Source organism: Patagioenas fasciata, chromosome 32 (genome assembly GCF_037038585.1).
Source record: "Patagioenas fasciata isolate bPatFas1 chromosome 32, bPatFas1.hap1, whole genome shotgun sequence".
Lineage (NCBI taxonomy): Eukaryota > Metazoa > Chordata > Aves > Columbiformes > Columbidae > Patagioenas > Patagioenas fasciata.
This window is the reverse complement of record NC_092551.1, coordinates 441,240-452,642: the sequence shown is the minus strand read 5'-3', so window position 1 is coordinate 452,642 and position 11,403 is coordinate 441,240.

Here is an 11,403-nt window from a genome sequence, read left to right as displayed (position 1 = left end):
GAGTCCTGGAGAGGGGACCCAGGCGTCTGGGAAAGGGACCCAGGAGTTCAGGAGGGGATTCAGGTCAGGAGGGACCCAGGAGTGCCCCTAAGGACCCAGTAGTTGGGGGGGGACCCAGGAGTTCGGGAAAGGGACCCAGGAGTTCAGGAGAGAGGACCCAGGAGTTCAGGTGGGGATTCAGTTCAGGAGGGACCCAGGAGTACCCCTATGGACCCAGTAGTTGGGGGGGGACCAAGGAGTGCCCCAAGGGACCCAGGCGTTCGAGAGAGAGGACCCAGGAGTCCTGGAGAGGGGACCCAGGAGTTCAGGTGGGGATTCAGGTCAGGAGGGACCCAGGAGTGCCCCTAAGGACCCAGGAGTTGAGGGGGGACTCAGGAGTGCCCCAAAGGACCCAGGAGTTCGGGAAAGGGGACCCAGGAGTACCCTTAAGGACCCAGTAGTTGAGGGGGGACCCAGGAGTGCCCCAAGGGACCCAGGAGTTCAGGAGAGAGGACCCAGGAGTTCCGGGAAAGGGACCCAGGAGTTCCAAAAAGGGACCCAGGAGTTCTGGAAAGGGACGCAGGCATTCAGGAGAGCGGACCCAGGAGTTCAGGCGGGAATTCAGTTCAGGAGGGACCCAGGAGTTCAGGAAAGGGGACCCAGGAGTACCCCTAAGGACCCAGTAGTTGGGGGGGGACCCAGGAGTGCCCCAAGGGACCCAGGAGTTCGGGAGAGAGGACCCAGGAGTCCTGGAGAGGGGACCCAGGCGTCTGGGAAAGGGACCCAGGAGTTCAGGAGGGGATTCAGGTCAGGAGGGACCCAGGAGTTCGGGAAAGGGGACCCAGGAGTGCCCCTAAGGACCCAGTAGTTGGGGGGGGACCCAGGAGTTCGGGAAAGGGACCCAGGAGTTCAGGAGAGAGGACCCAGGAGTTCAGGTGGGGATTCAGTTCAGGAGGGACCCAGGAGTACCCCTATGGACCCAGTAGTTGGGGGGGGACCCAGGAGTGCCCCAAGTGACCCAGTAGTTGAGGGGGGACCCAGGAGTGCCCCAAGGGACCCAGGAGTTCGGGAAAGGGGACCCAGGAGTACCCCTAAGGACCCAGTAGTTGAGGGGGGACCCAGGAGTGCCCCAAGGGACCCACGAGTTCGGGAGAGAGGACCCAGGAGTTCAGGTGGGGATTCAGTTCAGGAGGGACCCAGGAGTTTGGGAAAGGGGACCCAGGAGTACCCCTAAGGACCCAGTAGTTGGGGGGGGACCCAGGAGTGCCCCAAGGGACCCAGGAGTTCGGGAGAGAGGACCCAGGAGTCCTGGAGAGGGGACCCAGGCGTCTGGGAGAGGGACCCAGGAGTTCAGGAGGGGATTCTGGTCAGGAGGGACCCAGGAGTTCGGGAAAGGGGACCCAGGAGTGCCCCTAAGGACCCAGTAGTTGGGGGGGGACCCAGGAGTGCCCCAAGGGACCCAGGATTTCGGGAAAGGGACCCAGGAGTTCAGGAGAGAGGACCCAGGAGTTCAGGAGGGGATTCAGGTCAGGAGGGACCCAGGAGTTCGGGAAAGGGGACCCAGGAGTGCCCCTAAGGACCCAGTAGTTTGGGGGGGACCCAGGAGTGCCCCAAGGGACCCAGGAGTTCAGGAGAGAGGACCCAGGAGTCTGGGAAAGGGACCCAGGAGTTCAGGCGGGGATTCAGGTCAGGAGGGACCCAGGAGTGCCCCTAAGGACCCAGGAGTTCAGGAAAGGGGACCCAGGAGTACCCCTAAGGACCCAGTAGTTGGGGGGGGACCCAGGAGTGCCCCAAGGGACCCAGGAGTTCGGGAGAGAGGACCCAGGAGTCCTGGAGAGGGGACCCAGGCGTCTGGGAAAGGGACCCAGGAGTTCAGGAGGGGATTCAGGTCAGGAGGGACCCAGGAGTGCCCCTAAGGACCCAGTAGTTGGGGGGGGACCCAGGAGTTCGGGAAAGGGACCCAGGAGTTCAGGAGAGAGGACCCAGGAGTTCAGGTGGGGATTCAGTTCAGGAGGGACCCAGGAGTTCGGGAAAGGGACCCAGGAGTACCCCTAAGGACCCAGTAGGTGGGGGGGGACCCAGGAGTGCCCCAAGGGACCCAGGAGTTCGGGAGAGAGGACCCAGGAGTCCTGGAGAGGGGACCCAGGCGTCTGGGAGAGGGACCCAGGAGTTCAGGACGGGATTCAGGTCAGGAGGGACCCAGGAGTTCGGGAAAGGGGACCCAGGAGTGCCCCTAAGGACCCAGTAGTTGGGGGGGGACCCAGGAGTGCCCCAAGGGACCCAGGAGTTCGGGAAAGGGACCCAGGAGTTCAGGAGAGAGGACCCAGGAGTTCAGGTGGGGATTCAGTTCAGGAGGGACCCAGGAGTTCGGGAAAGGGGACCCAGGAGTTCAGGAGAGAGGACCCAGGAGTTCAGGTGGGGATTCAGTTCAGGAGGGACCCAGGAGTACCCCTATGGACCCAGTAGTTGGGGGGGACCCAGGAGTGCCCCAAGGGACCCAGGCGTTCGAGAGAGATGACCCAGGAGTCCTGGAGAGGGGACCCAGGAGTTCAGGTGGGGATTCAGGTCAGGAGGGACCCAGGAGTTCGGGAAAGGGGACCCAGGAGTGCCCCTAAGGACCCAGTAGTTGAGGGGGGACCCAGGAGTGCCCCAAGGGACCCAGGAGTTCGGGAAAGGGGACCCAGGAGTACCCCTAAGGACCCAGTAGTTGAGGGGGAACCCAGGAGTGCCCCAAGGGACCCACGAGTTCGGGAGAGAGGACCCAGGAGTTCAGGTGGGGATTCAGTTCAGGAGGGACCCAGGAGTTTGGGAAAGGGGACCCAGGAGTACCCCTAAGGACCCAGTAGTTGGGGGGGGACCCAGGAGTGCCCCAAGGGACCCAGGAGTTCGGGAGAGAGGACCCAGGAGTCCTGGAGAGGAGACCCAGGCGTCTGGGAGAGGGACCTAGGAGTTCAGGAGAGGATTCAGGTCAGGAGGGACCCAGGAGTACCCCTATGGACCCAGTAGTTGGGGGGGGACCCAGGAGTGCCCCAAGGGACCCAGGAGTTCGGGAAAGGGGACCCAGGAGTTCAGGCGGGGATTCAGGTCAGGAGGGACCCAGGAGTTCGGGAAAGAGGACCCAGGAGTGCCCCAAAGGACCCAGGAGTTCAAGAAAGGGGACCCAGGAGTACCCCTAAGTAACCAGTAGTTGGGGGGGGACCCAGGAGTGCCCCAAGGGACCCAGGAGTTCGGGAGAGAGGACCCAGGAGTCCTGGAGAGGGGACCCAGGCGTCTGGGAGAGGGACCCAGGAGTTCAGGAGGGGATTCAGGTCAGGAGGGACCCAGCAGTTCGGGAAAGGGGACCCAGGAGTGCCCCTAAGGACCCAGTAGTTGGGGGGGGACCCAGGAGTGCCCCAAGGGACCCAGGAGTTCAGGAGAGAGGACCCAGGAGTCTGGGAAAGGGACCCAGGAGTTCAGGCGGGGATTCAGGTCAGGAGGGACCCAGGAGCGCCCCTAAGGACCCAGTAGTTGAGGGGGGACCCAGGAGTGCCCCAAGGGACCCACGAGTTCAGGAGAGAGGACCCAGGAGTTCAGGTGGGGATTCAGTTCAGGAGGGACCCAGGAGTTCGGGAAAGGGGACCCAGGAGTTCAGGAGAGAGGACCCAGGAGTTCCGGGAAAGGGACCCAGGAGTTCCAGAAAGGGACCCAGGAGTTCTGGAAAGGGACCCAGGCATTCAGGAGAGCGGACCCAGGAGTTCAGGCGGGAATTCAGTTCAGGAGGGACCCAGGAGTACCCCTATGGACCCAGTAGTTGGGGGGGGACCCAGGAGTGCCCCAAGGGACCCAGGAGTTCAGGAGAGAGGACCCAGGAGTCTGGGAAAGGGACCCAGGAGTTCAGGCGGGGATTCAGGTCAGGAGGGACCCAGGAGTGCCCCTAAGGACCCAGGAGTTCAGGAAAGGGGACCCAGGAGTACCCCTAAGGACCCAGTAGTTGGGGGGGGACCCAGGAGTGCCCCAAGGGACCCAGGAGTTGGGGAGAGAGGACCCAGGAGTTCAGGTGGGGATTCAGTTCAGGAGGGACCCAGGAGTTTGGGAAAGGGGACCCAGGAGTGCCCCTAAGGACCCAGTATTTGGGGAGGGACCCAGGAGTGCCCCAAGGGACCCAGGAATCCTGGAGAGGGGACCCAGGAGCACCCCTAAGGACCAAGTAGTTGGGAGGGGGACCCAGGAGTGCCCCAAGGGACCCAGGAGTTAAGGAGAGAGGACCCAGGAGTCTGGGAAAGGGACCCAGGAGTTCAGGCGGGGATTCAGGTCAGGAGGGACCCAGGAGTGCCCCTAAGGACCCAGGAGTTGAGGGGGGACCCAGGAGTGCCCCAAAGGACCCAGGAGGTCGGGAAAGGGGACCCAGGAGTACCCCTAAGGACCCAGTAGTTGAGGGGGGACCCAGGAGTGCCCCAAGGGACCCAGGAGTTCAGGAGAGAGGACCCAGGAGTTCCGGGAAAGGGACCCAGGAGTTCCAAAAAGGGACCCAGGAGTTCTGGAAAGGGACGCAGGCATTCAGGAGAGCGGACCCAGGAGTTCAGGCGGGAATTCAGTTCAGGAGGGACCCAGGAGTTCAGGAAAGGGGACCCAGGAGTACCCCTAAGGACCCAGTAGTTGGGGGGGGACCCAGGAGTGCCCCAAGGGACCCAGGAGTTCGGGAGAGAGGACCCAGGAGTCCTGGAGAGGGGACCCAGGCGTCTGGGAAAGGGACCCAGGAGTTCAGGAGGGGATTCAGGTCAGGAGGGACCCAGGAGTTCGGGAAAGGGGACCCAGGAGTGCCCCTAAGGACCCAGTAGTTGGGGGGGGACCCAGGAGTGCCCCAAGGGACCCAGGAGTTCGGGAGAGAGGACCCAGGAGTCCTGGAGAGGGGACCCAGGCGTCTGGGAAAGGGACCCAGGAGTTCAGGAGGGGATTCAGGTCAGGAGGGACCCAGGAGTGCCCCTAAGGACCCAGTAGTTGGGGGGGGACCCAGGAGTTCGGGAAAGGGACCCAGGAGTTCAGGAGAGAGGACCCAGGAGTTCAGGTGGGGATTCAGTTCAGGAGGGACCCAGGAGTTCGGGAAAGGGACCCAGGAGTACCCCTAAGGACCCAGTAGGTGGGGGGGGACCCAGGAGTGCCCCAAGGGACCCAGGAGTTCGGGAGAGAGGACCCAGGAGTCCTGGAGAGGGGACCCAGGCGTCTGGGAGAGGGACCCAGGAGTTCAGGACGGGATTCAGGTCAGCAGGGACCCAGGAGTTCGGGAAAGGGGACCCAGGAGTGCCCCTAAGGACCCAGTAGTTGGGGGGGGACCCAGGAGTGCCCCAAGGGACCCAGGAGTTCGGGAAAGGGACCCAGGAGTTCAGGAGAGAGGACCCAGGAGTTCAGGTGGGGATTCAGTTCAGGAGGGACCCAGGAGTTCGGGAAAGGGGACCCAGGAGTTCAGGAGAGAGGACCCAGGAGTTCAGGTGGGGATTCAGTTCAGGAGGGACCCAGGAGTACCCCTATGGACCCAGTAGTTGGGGGGGACCCAGGAGTGCCCCAAGGGACCCAGGCGTTCGAGAGAGATGACCCAGGAGTCCTGGAGAGGGGACCCAGGAGTTCAGGTGGGGATTCAGGTCAGGAGGGACCCAGGAGTTCGGGAAAGGGGACCCAGGAGTGCCCCTAAGGACCCAGTAGTTGAGGGGGGACCCAGGAGTGCCCCAAGGGACCCAGGAGTTCGGGAAAGGGGACCCAGGAGTACCCCTAAGGACCCAGTAGTTGAGGGGGAACCCAGGAGTGCCCCAAGGGACCCACGAGTTCGGGAGAGAGGACCCAGGAGTTCAGGTGGGGATTCAGTTCAGGAGGGACCCAGGAGTTTGGGAAAGGGGACCCAGGAGTACCCCTAAGGACCCAGTAGTTGGGGGGGGACCCAGGAGTGCCCCAAGGGACCCAGGAGTTCGGGAGAGAGGACCCAGGAGTCCTGGAGAGGAGACCCAGGCGTCTGGGAGAGGGACCTAGGAGTTCAGGAGAGGATTCAGGTCAGGAGGGACCCAGGAGTACCCCTATGGACCCAGTAGTTGGGGGGGGACCCAGGAGTGCCCCAAGGGACCCAGGAGTTCGGGAAAGGGGACCCAGGAGTTCAGGCGGGGATTCAGGTCAGGAGGGACCCAGGAGTTCGGGAAAGAGGACCCAGGAGTGCCCCAAAGGACCCAGGAGTTCAAGAAAGGGGACCCAGGAGTACCCCTAAGTAACCAGTAGTTGGGGGGGGACCCAGGAGTGCCCCAAGGGACCCAGGAGTTCGGGAGAGAGGACCCAGGAGTCCTGGAGAGGGGACCCAGGCGTCTGGGAGAGGGACCCAGGAGTTCAGGAGGGGATTCAGGTCAGGAGGGACCCAGCAGTTCGGGAAAGGGGACCCAGGAGTGCCCCTAAGGACCCAGTAGTTGGGGGGGGACCCAGGAGTGCCCCAAGGGACCCAGGAGTTCAGGAGAGAGGACCCAGGAGTCTGGGAAAGGGACCCAGGAGTTCAGGCGGGGATTCAGGTCAGGAGGGACCCAGGAGCGCCCCTAAGGACCCAGTAGTTGAGGGGGGACCCAGGAGTGCCCCAAGGGACCCACGAGTTCAGGAGAGAGGACCCAGGAGTTCAGGTGGGGATTCAGTTCAGGAGGGACCCAGGAGTTCGGGAAAGGGGACCCAGGAGTTCAGGAGAGAGGACCCAGGAGTTCCGGGAAAGGGACCCAGGAGTTCCAGAAAGGGACCCAGGAGTTCTGGAAAGGGACCCAGGCATTCAGGAGAGCGGACCCAGGAGTTCAGGCGGGAATTCAGTTCAGGAGGGACCCAGGAGTACCCCTATGGACCCAGTAGTTGGGGGGGGACCCAGGAGTGCCCCAAGGGACCCAGGAGTTCAGGAGAGAGGACCCAGGAGTCTGGGAAAGGGACCCAGGAGTTCAGGCGGGGATTCAGGTCAGGAGGGACCCAGGAGTGCCCCTAAGGACCCAGGAGTTCAGGAAAGGGGACCCAGGAGTACCCCTAAGGACCCAGTAGTTGGGGGGGGACCCAGGAGTGCCCCAAGGGACCCAGGAGTTGGGGAGAGAGGACCCAGGAGTTCAGGTGGGGATTCAGTTCAGGAGGGACCCAGGAGTTTGGGAAAGGGGACCCAGGAGTGCCCCTAAGGACCCAGTATTTGGGGAGGGACCCAGGAGTGCCCCAAGGGACCCAGGAATCCTGGAGAGGGGACCCAGGAGCACCCCTAAGGACCAAGTAGTTGGGAGGGGGACCCAGGAGTGCCCCAAGGGACCCAGGAGTTAAGGAGAGAGGACCCAGGAGTCTGGGAAAGGGACCCAGGAGTTCAGGCGGGGATTCAGGTCAGGAGGGACCCAGGAGTGCCCCTAAGGACCCAGGAGTTGAGGGGGGACCCAGGAGTGCCCCAAAGGACCCAGGAGGTCGGGAAAGGGGACCCAGGAGTACCCCTAAGGACCCAGTAGTTGAGGGGGGACCCAGGAGTGCCCCAAGGGACCCACGAGTTCAGGAGAGAGGACCCAGGAGTCTGGGAAAGGGACCCAGGAGTTCAGGTGGGGATGCAGTTCAGGAGGGAACCAGGAGTTCCGGGAAAGGGACCCAGGAGTTCTAGAAAGGGACCCAGGAGTTCTGGAAAGGGACCCAGGTATTCAGGAGAGCGGACCCAGGAGTTCAGGCGGGAATTCAGTTCAGGAGGGACCCAGGAGTTCAGGAAAGGGGATCCAGGAGTACCCCTAAGGACCCAGTAGTTGGGGGGGGACCCAGGAGTGCCCCAAGGGACCCAGGAGTTCGGGAGAGAGGACCCAGGAGTCCTGGAGAGGGGACCCAGGCGTCTGGGAAAGGGACCCAGGAGTTCAGGAGGGGATTCAGGTCAGGAGGGACCCAGGAGTGCCCCTAAGGACCCAGTAGTTGGGGGGGGACCCAGGAGTTCGGGAAAGGGACCCAGGAGTTCAGGAGAGAGGACCCAGGAGTTCAGGTGGGGATTCAGTTCAGGAGGGACCCAGGAGTACCCCTATGGACCCAGTAGTTGGGGGGGGACCAAGGAGTGCCCCAAGGGACCCAGGCGTTCGAGAGAGAGGACCCAGGAGTCCTGGAGAGGGGACCCAGGAGTTCAGGTGGGGATTCAGGTCAGGAGGGACCCAGGAGTGCCCCTAAGGACCCAGGAGTTGAGGGGGGACTCAGGAGTGCCCCAAAGGACCCAGGAGTTCGGGAAAGGGGACCCAGGAGTACCCTTAAGGACCCAGTAGTTGAGGGGGGACCCAGGAGTGCCCCAAGGGACCCAGGAGTTCAGGAGAGAGGACCCAGGAGTTCCGGGAAAGGGACCCAGGAGTTCCAAAAAGGGACCCAGGAGTTCTGGAAAGGGACGCAGGCATTCAGGAGAGCGGACCCAGGAGTTCAGGCGGGAATTCAGTTCAGGAGGGACCCAGGAGTTCAGGAAAGGGGACCCAGGAGTACCCCTAAGGACCCAGTAGTTGGGGGGGGACCCAGGAGTGCCCCAAGGGACCCAGGAGTTCGGGAGAGAGGACCCAGGAGTCCTGGAGAGGGGACCCAGGCGTCTGGGAAAGGGACCCAGGAGTTCAGGAGGGGATTCAGGTCAGGAGGGACCCAGGAGTTCGGGAAAGGGGACCCAGGAGTGCCCCTAAGGACCCAGTAGTTGGGGGGGGACCCAGGAGTTCGGGAAAGGGACCCAGGAGTTCAGGAGAGAGGACCCAGGAGTTCAGGTGGGGATTCAGTTCAGGAGGGACCCAGGAGTACCCCTATGGACCCAGTAGTTGGGGGGGGACCCAGGAGTGCCCCAAGGGACCCAGTAGTTGAGGGGGGACCCAGGAGTGCCCCAAGGGACCCAGGAGTTCGGGAAAGGGGACCCAGGAGTACCCCTAAGGACCCAGTAGTTGAGGGGGGACCCAGGAGTGCCCCAAGGGACCCACGAGTTCGGGAGAGAGGACCCAGGAGTTCAGGTGGGGATTCAGTTCAGGAGGGACCCAGGAGTTTGGGAAAGGGGACCCAGGAGTACCCCTAAGGACCCAGTAGTTGGGGGGGGACCCAGGAGTGCCCCAAGGGACCCAGGAGTTCGGGAGAGAGGACCCAGGAGTCCTGGAGAGGGGACCCAGGCGTCTGGGAGAGGGACCCAGGAGTTCAGGAGGGGATTCTGGTCAGGAGGGACCCAGGAGTTCGGGAAAGGGGACCCAGGAGTGCCCCTAAGGACCCAGTAGTTGGGGGGGGACCCAGGAGTGCCCCAAGGGACCCAGGATTTCGGGAAAGGGACCCAGGAGTTCAGGAGAGAGGACCCAGGAGTTCAGGAGGGGATTCAGGTCAGGAGGGACCCAGGAGTTCGGGAAAGGGGACCCAGGAGTGCCCCTAAGGACCCAGTAGTTTGGGGGGGACCCAGGAGTGCCCCAAGGGACCCAGGAGTTCAGGAGAGAGGACCCAGGAGTCTGGGAAAGGGACCCAGGAGTTCAGGCGGGGATTCAGGTCAGGAGGGACCCAGGAGTGCCCCTAAGGACCCAGGAGTTCAGGAAAGGGGACCCAGGAGTACCCCTAAGGACCCAGTAGTTGGGGGGGGACCCAGGAGTGCCCCAAGGGACCCAGGAGTTCGGGAGAGAGGACCCAGGAGTCCTGGAGAGGGGACCCAGGCGTCTGGGAAAGGGACCCAGGAGTTCAGGAGGGGATTCAGGTCAGGAGGGACCCAGGAGTGCCCCTAAGGACCCAGTAGTTGGGGGGGGACCCAGGAGTTCGGGAAAGGGACCCAGGAGTTCAGGAGAGAGGACCCAGGAGTTCAGGTGGGGATTCAGTTCAGGAGGGACCCAGGAGTTCGGGAAAGGGACCCAGGAGTACCCCTAAGGACCCAGTAGGTGGGGGGGGACCCAGGAGTGCCCCAAGGGACCCAGGAGTTCGGGAGAGAGGACCCAGGAGTCCTGGAGAGGGGACCCAGGCGTCTGGGAGAGGGACCCAGGAGTTCAGGACGGGATTCAGGTCAGGAGGGACCCAGGAGTTCGGGAAAGGGGACCCAGGAGTGCCCCTAAGGACCCAGTAGTTGGGGGGGGACCCAGGAGTGCCCCAAGGGACCCAGGAGTTCGGGAAAGGGACCCAGGAGTTCAGGAGAGAGGACCCAGGAGTTCAGGTGGGGATTCAGTTCAGGAGGGACCCAGGAGTTCGGGAAAGGGGACCCAGGAGTTCAGGAGAGAGGACCCAGGAGTTCAGGTGGGGATTCAGTTCAGGAGGGACCCAGGAGTACCCCTATGGACCCAGTAGTTGGGGGGGACCCAGGAGTGCCCCAAGGGACCCAGGCGTTCGAGAGAGATGACCCAGGAGTCCTGGAGAGGGGACCCAGGAGTTCAGGTGGGGATTCAGGTCAGGAGGGACCCAGGAGTTCGGGAAAGGGGACCCAGGAGTGCCCCTAAGGACCCAGTAGTTGAGGGGGGACCCAGGAGTGCCCCAAGGGACCCAGGAGTTCGGGAAAGGGGACCCAGGAGTACCCCTAAGGACCCAGTAGTTGAGGGGGAACCCAGGAGTGCCCCAAGGGACCCACGAGTTCGGGAGAGAGGACCCAGGAGTTCAGGTGGGGATTCAGTTCAGGAGGGACCCAGGAGTTTGGGAAAGGGGACCCAGGAGTACCCCTAAGGACCCAGTAGTTGGGGGGGGACCCAGGAGTGCCCCAAGGGACCCAGGAGTTCGGGAGAGAGGACCCAGGAGTCCTGGAGAGGAGACCCAGGCGTCTGGGAGAGGGACCTAGGAGTTCAGGAGAGGATTCAGGTCAGGAGGGACCCAGGAGTACCCCTATGGACCCAGTAGTTGGGGGGGGACCCAGGAGTGCCCCAAGGGACCCAGGAGTTCGGGAAAGGGGACCCAGGAGTTCAGGCGGGGATTCAGGTCAGGAGGGACCCAGGAGTTCGGGAAAGAGGACCCAGGAGTGCCCCAAAGGACCCAGGAGTTCAAGAAAGGGGACCCAGGAGTACCCCTAAGTAACCAGTAGTTGGGGGGGGACCCAGGAGTGCCCCAAGGGACCCAGGAGTTCGGGAGAGAGGACCCAGGAGTCCTGGAGAGGGGACCCAGGCGTCTGGGAGAGGGACCCAGGAGTTCAGGAGGGGATTCAGGTCAGGAGGGACCCAGCAGTTCGGGAAAGGGGACCCAGGAGTGCCCCTAAGGACCCAGTAGTTGGGGGGGGACCCAGGAGTGCCCCAAGGGACCCAGGAGTTCAGGAGAGAGGACCCAGGAGTCTGGGAAAGGGACCCAGGAGTTCAGGCGGGGATTCAGGTCAGGAGGGACCCAGGAGCGCCCCTAAGGACCCAGTAGTTGAGGGGGGACCCAGGAGTGCCCCAAGGGACCCACGAGTTCAGGAGAGAGGACCCAGGAGTTCAGGTGGGGATTCAGTTCAGGAGGGACCCAGGAGTTCGGGAAAGGGGACCCAGGAGTTCAGGAGAGAGGACCCAG